Genomic DNA, 12,124 nt, shown 5'->3' with positions numbered 1-12,124 from the left:
TAAGAACATGATAGGAGATGGGAAGGATGTGGGAGTCAAGAGGAAGTAAGTAAGTGCAAAGGGCCCTATGAGGTCAGAGAGTGCCTGGAGATCAGCAAGGAGATGCACATGACTGCAGGGCAATGGGCTTGGGGATGATGGTAGGAAGGGTGCCAGAAGAGTAATTGGGAGTGGCATAAGATAAAAGGCACATCTTATGGGGCTACAGTAAGGCTTGTGGAAAGGATCATGAGAGTCACTGCAGGTGGAATCATGGGATCTCACTTTAAGACCCCTCCCCTCATTGTTATGTAATAGAAAATAGGCTTCGGTGAGGCCAGAAAGGAAGCAGAGACCAGTGAGTTGGCCATGCAGCAATCTGAGAAAGGCTGGATACAAGGTGGTTAGTAAGACCAATGTACTCATCCGCTGCACTTGTCTGACTCTGGCAAGGGTTCATTGTTGTAGAGTGAAGGACCCTGTCAATGAAAGAATTGGTTCCAATTCCAGGAGTTAAAACCTATCAGGAATTTAGTCTATGTGACTAAGAACTATGCCCAAAGAAGTTTTCTTGTAAGCTGTGTCTTGGCGCTTTGTGAAAAAGTAATTTACAAGAGAAATGGCAACCCTAGTACCTCCTCTTGGGATGCTGGCAGTGTGGTTAAGGAGAGCAAATGCAGATAGGGCCATGAAAGTTAGAGAAAAAAAAAAACCTATTTTCACCAGTCCCAATGTCTGCTGAAATAGAGAGTGCATGGAGGCATGGGGCTTTTAGAGGTCCATGGGAACTCAGAGAAACTTAAGATAGTTTTAAACCCACTGACCAATCCACAAACATGAGCATCCTGGAGCACATGCTAATCTCAGTGTGCATCAGAAGTGGCCAAAGTGACCCATTCACATGCACTGATATGTGTGATGATTATATTCATAACCATATGCATGTCTTGATTCTCATGTGTTTCCTGTGATATGCTCCCAACCTCATCAACTTATCTCTCCATGGGGACCAAGTCCCCATTTTCCGAAGCCAGAGTCAAATGGTTCTTTAGTCGGGAGTGAGGATGGAAAGAAAAAATAATAAACCAACACACACCACATCGGATCTTTTGGAGAGGGCTCTAGTAGTCTGGCTTATTTCAGTAATAAATCAGAGCAAAAGCACCTCAGCACAATGAATGAATTCACAAAGAAGTCAAACAAAAGGTATGACCTTGACAAGACATCCCACCTGCTGTCTCAAACAAAAGGAGATAGACTTGGTGGCTTATCAGTGACTCCAGTGAAGGCTACAGTGAAAGCAGTCTTTCTGCTGAGATCTAAATAACAAAGCATCCTGGCAGACCAGTGGCTCCCTATACCCACTGGAACTACATCCGTGCATATCTGCACGTGCTGATCAAGGTCTTGTTCTCTGGACTCCTGAAGTGCTGTCTTGTGGGAATGCAGGCCCTTGTTACTTCTACATCTATCCTCTTCTCACTGCACTGAGAATTCTCTTAGGCCTCATCTGGTTTGGGAGTCACTAGACTTAAGATCAGAGCCTGGGGTATACTAAAAGTGCTTCATAGACTGTTGAATGAATGCAGACATTTAAGGAGTAGAGGGTCTAAGGATTGGGGGAGGATAGAGCCAAAGATAAGCAGCCAGAGCAAGCTGGGTTCCTTTCTCTGAAGGTTGGCAAGGACAGCACCCCAGGAGGCCTTGCTAAAGCACCAGGTCACCCAGGGCTGCCTTCATCCTCCTTAGGCCTAGGGTACTTCATGAGACTGAGGCTGGGAGAAGCTAGAGGAAAGGATACAGAGAGAAGGAACAGATTCTTCCAGGGATTAATTGAGGAACTTAGTGGCCCAAGTAGCACATGCTTAATAAGCACTGGCTTAATAAAATTTCAGAACCTCAACAGGAACTCGGTTCCAGTGTTCTGTGGAGCTCACACACTGGAGCTGGGATCCAGTCTGAAGCCTGGGCCCTAATCCTTCACTGTGGATACCTCCTGCCTTTCCAGGCTAATAGGCCTAGTCCAGCAAGTGGGATGCCTATAGGGTATGCAGTGGCTACCCCACTCTGAGGTTCAGAGTAAAACTCCATGTCTTCCTTAGCTGTGTGGCCACAGGCAAGTAAACTAATCTCTTTGTCATTCACAAAATGGGACAAGAGTAATACCTTTGAAGCACTGATGTGAAGAGCTATAAACTAGATTTGTTGAGCTAGGCATATATCTCTGGGGCAGAGCACTTGTCTACCTTGTGCAAAACCCTGGATGTAGCCCCCATACTGTTAGGATTTTGGAACAAAACCTGCTTCTGGGTTGCCTAGCAACTTATGATGTCATCATGTGTTGCCAGCCAGGTGGCCACACCTGGAAGGCATGGTTACTTTGCCCCTTAAAGGGACCAGCCCGACTTGTGGTCTCTTTCTTGGTTCTTTCTCTCTTGGCCTCTCTTGGTTCTTGCTCTCTTGGTCCTTTCTCTCTTGCCCCCTCTTGGCCTTTCCTCTCTTAGTCCTTCCTCTCTATCGGGGAACCTCTTCTTTCTTCCCCTCCTCTCTCTTTCCCTCTCTTTCTCTCTTTCTTTCCCCCATCATGTCCTGCTCTCCCTTTTCTCTCTCTCCATATCCACCTAATAAACCTCTTTTTATATATAAGATCTGTCGTATGCCTAATCGTCTTTATTTATTTATTTTTGTCCCATAACCTTACACATACCACAAAAGATATGCTATGTGAAATACCTTGCAAGTATTCTTGGGTAGGTTTAGCCAGCCCTCCCCACCCCCCTTTTTTTCTTCTGATGCAAGAGGTAAAGAATTCAGAAGGAAAAAAAAAGGTAGCAACAGCAACAAGCAGCCATTCCAACAAGCACCCTGTTGTGACACTTCAAAATCAGGGAAGCATTTTCTCCTCCATGAGCTGATTTTACACAGAGTGCATTCCTAGGGGACATGCATAAAGAGGATGAGTATCTTCCAAGTGTTGGGGCATACAGAAGAACTGATTGGCTTAAGCGGATGATCATAGCTGTGTCCTCCCTACACACCTTATACACATAAGCAGAAGAGCCAGGTACCAAGGCCCCCTTATTAAGCTATCAGGCTGAAAAGCTGCCCTGAAGGCAGTACTCATCCTTGTCCCCATTCTTCCTAGATGGAGCCATTCCAGGCAGAACAGAGCTGCCATCTTGGACTGTAGAGAAGCTCAGGATCTCTTTCTTGAACCCAGACATACCTCTGATTCTAAGGCCATAGTGCCCATTCCAGAGCTAGGCTAGTGAGGCTTGAAGACATACTCCCTGGAGGCCTCCCTAAAGGCAAACCTAGACTTCTGGGAACCCAGCTGGGTAGGCAGATAGTAAAGGGCACCCCAGTGCACCAGGGCATTCAGGGAAGTGCTGTTCAGGGAGCAGGCTGGCCTCTGCTCTACTTTCCTCTCACACCCAGTAGTTTATTAAGAGTAATTTGTTAAGCTGTTCTAACCTGTCAGCAACCACTTCAATGCTTTTAACTCCTGCTTTTTATTCTGGGGGTGGGAGTTCAAAATTTTCAGAAGTTGGGAGGTGAGTTAGACAGGGCTAGAAACAGGCCTCTGGGGGAAGGGGGTGCAGGCCTGGCTTCACCTTGAAGCCTTGTCTCAGATGGGGGCTGTGTCTGAGGGAAGAGGGTTGGGACCTTGAAGTTCCTGCTCTTCCATTTAGCTTGGCTCTAGCCTCAGGCAAAGGAGAAGGACAGGGAGGCAGTGATGGCTGGCTTGGGCACAGGCAAGTGGGGTGGAGGCTACTAATGAATGAGGATGAGGACTGAGGCTGAAATGGAGGTGGAGATGAGTGGAGGGTGGTGTGGTCACGGGCTACTTGGATGCCCCTGTTGTTCTTTGGAGCATATGTACAGATGTGTAGTTTGAAGGCATGTGAGTGGGTGTCACACTGCAGCCAGGCACTTGTGTCCAGCTTTCATTGTCATTAGCTCATTTCATCCATTTAACTGTGTCATTTGCAAGTGGTTTTTCAAAGGCTCATGGAAGTAAAGTGACTTGTTAAAATTCACATATATTGAAAGTGGGGGGGCTGAATTGGCAACCATAGCTGCCCCTCCACCAAGACCTTCAGAGCGTCTGGTGCATTTTGACTAAAGCACTGAAATGCTCCACAGAGTAGATGACAGGGGGAGGAAAGCTGTCTAGTAACTCAGGCCTCTGGCCCTTACCAGGACCTTGACTTCTTGTCCCCACAAGAAGTAGGAGCTAAGCTGTAGGAACATCAAGGGTCCTATCAGTTTAACCAGTATTAATAAGATCTATTTTCTCCTTGCCATGAACAGAAAGTGTGCTAGCCAGCCAAGGCCAAGGGCAAGAGGCAAGCTTGGGAATATTGAATCCATCCTGGGGTGAAGGAGGCGTATGTTTGGGGGGATTGTTCCTTACAGGGCCAGGCCCATAGTACCCAACCAGGTGCGGCTTTGAGCAAGACTTGGCAAGAGGAAACAGGTCTGAGGCGAGCCTTGTCTCTTAATCACTGCTCCCTCCCTCCTGCATGCCCTGCCACCCTCCCAGGAGTTGGGCACCATGGGGGGCTGGGAATGAGAAGGGCCTGCCTGCCACATCCTCCCTTGGCCCTGGCCCTGCCCCATGGACTCTGGGGGAAGCTCATTAGTTCGAGGGGCGCCCTAGCCCTCCCCTCACAGCTTGTCACACAATTAGCCACCCTCTCTGTACAAGTTGCTGTGTAATTATTGGGTCTTGGCTGGCCATGTAATTAGCCTGCCCCAGCCTCCAACCAACTCTCAGGGTCATTAGTGGGCCCACTGGGGGCGGGGGGGGGGAGCCGGTAGAGCATCTGCATGACAATATACACATTGTGACGCCTCTGCCTACATCCAGGGCAGAGGGGCAGCTGGTTCCATTGTGGGGCCAGTTCCTGGGCACATCTGCCCCTGCCCCGACCCTTACTGAGAAGCACCTCCACCCTGGCCAGCCACTCATAGGTTCCAAACCCCTTCTTTCCTCTCCCTTGACCTCCCAGGCTTCACAAGAGTCTTACAAGGGATACTCTGCTCATCCCCACTTCACAGATGAGGCAACTGAGCTTCACAGAGAGGCCTGGACTCTCCACTTTCACTCAGTGAAGAGGTGGTTCAGTAAGCGTTGGAATGGCAGGTCTGTCTCAGTCCTTATTACTACCACCCTGGCCCCTTCCCACCAGGGGTCTCTTTCTTTCTCTGGGAATGCTCTTCCAGTCTTCTCTTCCAGCTACCATCTCTTCTCAATCCATCGTTGCTCCTCCAGCTACCACCTCTTCTCAGCCCATCCTTTCAGGATTTCTTAGAAACATCCCTCCTGGCTAGCAATTCAGCCCACTCCTCTAAGTTTCTATATTTTAAGGTAAGAACTGTGGAGATCCCCATGGTAAGTGTTACTACCTGGAAATGGTTCCTTCTATCTCTGTAGCTGCACCCTTGGAGAGCTTGAGAACAACCCTGGTTTCCTGATGACCGTCCTTAAGGAGACATGCTCTCCCCTATCTTATCTCTTCAATCTACTTCGTTCCGGAGTCTGCATTGTGCTCTGCTGTTAAGATACTCTTGCGGTGTTGGCTATGAGAAGGGATGAGAATAGGGCCCCTGGATGCTGAAGCCAGATGTCAAGGTGTCACAGGACTTTGGTCTGCGTGATAGTGCCTGTTTGGCCATTTTGAGCCAAAAGATCTTGATCAGGTTCTCTATAATGTCTGAAGTACCCAGGAGTTGCTATGGAGGTTAAATGACCTAGCTCTGGCCAATGCCTGACTAGTGCCTGGCAGAATGTAAGAAAGCTTTAGTTTCCATCAACTCATGGCTTCTGAAACCAACCCCATCTTCCATTTCTCTCAGGGATTCAAATCAAGTCCCTACAGAAGACCACTGTTCTGAAACTCATTTCTCCAGCCGGCCTGTGGAGGCCCCACCCACCTTCCAGCTTCCCCAGAACCTTCTCCCCATTTTTGAAGGCAGCATTATTGGAGGCTGCAGGGAAATTAGTTGTTCCCTTGAAACCCCCTGCCCCGTCCTCCCCCCTTCCCAGGGTTGGTGACAAGTATGTGGGACTTAATTGGCTGGCATGAAAGGCAGCACTGACATTAATTGGCTACATTTGGCAAGCAGGCCCCCAGTCTCCCCCTCCTCTCTCTAAACCCCTACCGCTTCCCAGGAACCTTATCAATCCCACCATGGGGACCAAGGGCTTCCAGGCCCCTGCCAATTAGACACTTTTTGCTCCTTTTCTTCTCCTGATGGGGTTTTGTTAGAATTTATGACACTCTATAGGGCTAGGGGCAAGGGGGAGGAAAGCAGGAGGTGGGCAGGCTAGGAGAGGCCCACTATGAAGAACAGGCTGGGGGAGGGGAGGGTGCGGATGTGAAAAGGACACTTGGGATTAGACACCAAACAGGAGTGAGAGAGGTCAGCCACAGGATGGAGGGTGGTGGGGGAAGGGGAGGAGGACTTTGGCCAGGCCAAGAAGACTAATTTAATAGGCACTGTGTGCATACTTGGAGGAAGGTTTGTAAAAGTTTGTGGTGATCTGGTAACATGGCTTCAGGCCAGAGCTAGGAGGCCAAAGACATGGCTTTGCTTTCCCTTTTCCTTGCATGCCCTTGGGTAAGTAAGTCCCTGCCTCTCTCTGGGACATGAAGAGATTTGTCAGATTGAATGGTTCCCAACCAGACAGAGTCCAGAAAGGAAACAACTGGAGAGGGGTGAGGGTCAGTCCTGGCACTCGAGAGAGTTCATGCTGGCTTTGGCCACTGTGCCAATGGTGGTGCAGTGTTGTCTTGGCCAACTTCACACTTACCTTACTATCTGTTTGAAGCCTTCTTCTCTTTATCTGTAAAAGGAAGATACCTGGCAGCCTAGGGGATAGACGCACTGAAGCTGAGGGGACAAATGACTGGTTACTACACTAGATTCAGGTGTTTAGGAGAATACACACTGTTGTTGGTTTGTTCTCTTGAAACAATCTTTCTATATAATCTAGCTGGCTTGGAACTCACAGTCCTCCTGCCTTAGCTTTCCAAGAGTCTAATCTCTCAGAGCTTGAGGAAGCTAGTTGAAAGTTGTGCTAACAGGGGCCCACTGGCCTAGAGGGGCCAGCATATGTTTATAGGGACCATCTCTTCTCACCCTATGAAACCAGCATACATCCAGCCACTGTAGCTGCTCAATGGACAATGTTCAACAGATGCAGGACTCCTGGGTCCATCTGGATATATACAGTGCCTTTTTGTGAGTTGGAGGCCTTGGGCATTTCCAGTCTATACTAACATTTCTGTGTTACAGGGAGTTCAGGTATGATCCTCATCATGCCTACATGCCAGTCATGTTTTCACTTATGTTCACGTATCTCTTCTTCTATGGCCTTTAATAAATGCAAATTCCATTTTTGTTCACCCTTTCAGACTACACATGGGTCTTCATTCTAAGAGTGATCTCTCCTCAAGTGACACGCTTCTCCAGTCTTCACGCTGGCTTCCTTCAGCTCTCTGTTCCCAGTGCTCAGGAATATGCCAGGTTGGATGCAGGCCCAGACCTCCATCTTGGTGAGGAACAGCCTGCTTGCTTCTCTTTAGGGTGCCCAGCACTGTCTTCTCCCAGACATGTCCTTTCTGTGGACCAAAATTAGTTTTGGAGATGACATTGGCCTCCTTTGCCATCTGTCCTCTGACAAGAGCATGGTCACTGAAGGACACCAAGGATACAACAGCTGTTCCCCTAATTGTAGGGTCCTGATGCACATTGTGATCTAGAGAGGGAACATTCTTTATTTATTTTTATAAGGAAAGATGCAAATAGCCCTCATGTTACCACGGCACGCCATTTCATTATTAGGTGTGTTGATCACTGAAAACTCATTCTGATTTGTGTCTTGATGACTCATTGGCTCCCACATGGCCTAAAAGGACTGGGCAGTGACAGCTAGCACTAAGAAGTCTGAGATCTTCTTCCATGTGTCTTAAACACAATTCACCTGTGCCTCTATGCCTCTTTAAACAGCTGTTTCTCAAGCCCAGACTCACCTCCTTTCTCAACTTTGATGCTCCATTCCCCAAATTCTGAGTAGACAGTTGCAAGTATTATCATGTTGAGGCTCTGCAATTGTCTGGGTATTATTATAAACACTTGATTTATATTAACCAAGTTAGTTATTACAACAAATCTAAGTGGTGTGGGCAGTTAGCTTCCTTTTACAGATATGGAATCTGAGGCTTAGAACAGAAAGTCGCTTGTTCTGACCCAAACAGGTAAGATGGAAGACAAAGGTATTGCATACATGCAGATCCATGGAACACAGATCTCTGTGCCTCCTGCCTTTGGGAGCAGCTGGGAGTTTTCTTCATCTGGCTATTTCCACAATATACTCATTCCGGACACCATGGACAGTAGTTGCCCCTCCTTTCTTGAATCCCATGGTGTTCATATTAATGCTACTCCAGTTCATTGGTCCCTCTATTTTTGAGATAGTTCTCTTTTCCCTAGGCTATCCTTGAACTCGTTATCTTTCTACTCCAGCCTCCCGAGTTCTTGGATTATAGATGTGCACCACCATGCCTGGACTTGTGGACCTTCTAAAATTTTACATCCTAAGAATCTTGGAGCCCATAGAAAATGACTTCCATTTCAGGTGAGAGCATGGAATCTCCTCAGAACATTCTGGGACTGGGGTAGAATAATAACAAGCTATTGACCACAACTGCCAGCCCCAAATCACAGAGAGGTACAAATTGTCACCAGAGCTGTGTTTTGACACATTCAGAGGCCCTAACATCCAAATAGACTATATAGTCCATCCACTTTTCAAATCATTGGCTATTATAACTAAAATTAAAAACAATACAAACACAATTAAAGAAATTACAAAAAACAATACAAATAAATTAAATACTTTGAGTTACATGAAGTGTGTGTAAAGAACTCCAACAAAGCTTTGTTTTGTTTTGTTTTGTTTTTTCTTAAAAAACTTCCTTCAAAATGTTCTCTCTTTCCTCTTCCCAGGCACATACGTATCATGTGTATACTAGCTTACACAAAACCACCTTTATTTATCATGGCTTTCCCTTTGCTGGCCAAGTGCTCCGTCTTATCATCTCTATGATACTGTTTTTTTGTTTTGTTTTGTTTTGTTTTTGTCTAGCTTATGCCTCCTGAACCCTGTGTTCCACTCTGCAAGTCTGCTTGCCCACTGACTTACCAGCCTGTTTGAAAGAACTGCTAATGACCTGTGTGTCCACCTGTCTTGTGAGCTTTGGTATGCTAGCTTTTGGCTAGCAGCATTGCCCCGTTTGCAGAATCCCACGCTTTACCTCAGCCCTCTTTCCTCAGAATCCACTGGCCAACATCTTCCTCGTGTGTTGGGTGCCTCTCTGTGGTACTGGGAAATCAAACACAGGCCTTTATGTATGTTAGGCAAGTATGCTACCCCTGAGCTACATCTCCTGCCTCCAAGGAGTTTGGACTATAGGTTAAAGTTTGTTGCTGCTTTGAAGCAGTGCATCTCAAAATGTGGTCTCAGAACTAACAACATCAGCAGCTCCATGGAACTTGTTAAAAATGCACATTTTCAGCTCCTATCTTGTTCCCTCGCTAAATCTGAAATTATGGGAACATGGTGCAGCAGGCTGTATTCTAAGAAGCCATCCAGCAGATCTCAATGGACTAGAGAGTTTGAGAAATGTGGCTGCCACAAGCTGTGTTAAGCTAAAGTTCGCCCAGAAAACTTTCTAGCTACAACCCACTTCCACAAAAATGGTCACCAAGCTGACTAAAGGAACCAAGTGATTGGCCTGATGTTTTAGCCATCTCTAGAAAATAGAACCAGGTACTTGGCAGGATTGGTGTCAGGCTGCTATTTATTGTGCAGCTAGAATATAGTAGGGGTAACCAGACATATCCATAGACATTTCATCATTTAACCCGAGGCCACCTGTGTGCTGAGTTAATCACCAGCTACTGTGAACGTGAGGAATTGAAGTCTCAGAGAGGTCGGGAGCAATGGAGATGTTATACCCACATCTGTTAGAGTTCATGCAACCTAATGCTTAATTCCTGAAGCCTAGGCTAGCACTCCAGAAGCAATGCTTATTACAGACCAGGTACCCTTTAACAGCTTTACCAATGTCAAGTCATTCTACCCATTCATGACTACATTTCATGAAGGACAGCGTTAAGGTGCATGAGTTTACCTACTCAAGGTCTCACCACTAGTAAGTGTGTAGCTTGGAATCACAGTCAAGACAGAGGAGCCCTAGAAGCCTCACTTACAGGCTGCAATAAGTTCTTGTCCTTTTGACAAGCACAAGTGACTTAGTGGGAGTAGGATGGGGAGCTTACTGACCTCAGGGGTCCTAGTCAGGTAGATTGTGTTGGATTCTGCCAGCTTGTAGTTCTGTAGATGAGCTCACATCCTTCATTCCTGGGACAGCTTCACCTACCAGGGACTGCTGCTTCTTTCATCCACTCTTCAAGCTCATGAGCATTCTCCTCTAGTTCAGACTGGTTAGCAGTTGGGTTTCCTGCCCCTGCTTTCATTGGGTTCCCACCTGCCTGGGAGCCTGCACAGTTCCAGCCTTGCATGGGTAGTTGATGCCAACTTCCTATTCTGACAGGTGGAAAGATGAGCTGCCAGAGAGTTGAGCAAACCTGAGTGTCTTCTGGCCTTCATTGGAGTGCTAGGAAGTCATAACATGTTCCCAGATGGCAGGCCTGTGCCATACATGTGCTCCATGAGCCAGCACTCCCAGTCAGCAAAGAGATGTTCTCCAATAATTTCTTTAGAATCTCAAGAGGCAAAACCCCCAGCAGGGAACATCCAGACTTATTTTCACTGCCCCTTGACAGGAAAGTTTTCTTTACTACAGAAGCATCCTCCTTGTGGCCCATATCAGAACTGAAACCTAGAGACTCCCTTAGCAACTCCCAATGGATGCTTGACTTTTGCCTGCATTCAGCTGGACTCCTGTGCTCAAGCACAACACACCATCTACCACATAAAACCTTACTTGCCAGCCCTTACTCTCCTCCAGAACATTCAGTAACTTTACCTAGTGCCCAAGGTTTTTGCACCTTTTGCTGGCCCTACCTTCTTCTGGCTTTGTCCCCAGTCCAGACAGTTAACTTCTAGCATTTATAAGAAAGCAAGCCTCAGCCAGATTTCTTCAACTCATCTCAAGGAGGCACCATTCTGTGTTTTCTACTCCTCTTACATTTCACCCCCACATACATTGTCTTCATGCTTGGCTTCCAGCTTCACTAAAGATTCAGGCTGTGCACCTCACCTCAGTATCTGTGAGCATGTCATACCTCACTCCCTCACTCCCTCTCTATTTCTTCCTCCCATTCTCCCTCCCTCCCTCTTTCTCCTCCCCATCTCCTGTTTGCCTCCTAAGAAGGCATGTCTATCCTCCCCTCCATACTTACCCTCTAATCCCATCAATTATGCCCTTCCTTTTGTATTTTCATCTCTCCCCCTTCTCTGAGTGCTATTTCCTTCTTAGCCTGTAAGGATTTTCAGCTCTCCCCTATCCTTCAAAGAGACCCTCCTTTGACCCTGCCTCCCCCTCAAGCTGGGCCTTCTCTTTCCAGTTCCTTTTTCAGTTAGACTCTTAGGAAGGACTGTCTTTCTCTGTGTCTGCTCTAGGCCTCCCACTTTTGCCTCAGTCTACTTCAGTATATCCTCCCCCACCTCTTGCTGGAAAGCATTCTTTCACAAGTCATCAGTGACCCCTTTTGTCACAAGATGGAGTGACCATCCTCACATCTGTCCCTGCCAACTGTCCCTTTTTGCCTGCCTTTCTCTGCCCCACCTTGGCTTTGGGTTCATAGAATGTTCTCTTCCCTTTCTTACTGCCTCCCCTGGCTACTTTACTCTTCTCTTTTATCAGACAAGTGACATCCTTTCTCTCTCTGAAGCCTGTGTCTATCTTTTTCTCTTTCCAGAACAATAATGTCTACTCCATGGCTTCCAGTTTTTTATTTTCTCTCTAACCTGCCTCCTTCTCTCTAGCCCTATTTTCTTTAGTTCATTCGACAAATGGCAACCGAGTTCTTTGTCATAGTCATTGTCCTATAATCTGGGGCAACCACAGTAAACTAGACAGTCAACAGGTCTGTCCTAATTACACAG

Source organism: Psammomys obesus, unplaced genomic scaffold (assembly GCF_907164565.1).
Source record: "Psammomys obesus unplaced genomic scaffold, mPsaObe1.curated_primary_1811, whole genome shotgun sequence".
Taxonomy (NCBI): Eukaryota; Metazoa; Chordata; class Mammalia; order Rodentia; family Muridae; genus Psammomys; species Psammomys obesus.
Note: the sequence above shows the minus strand (reverse complement) of the source record.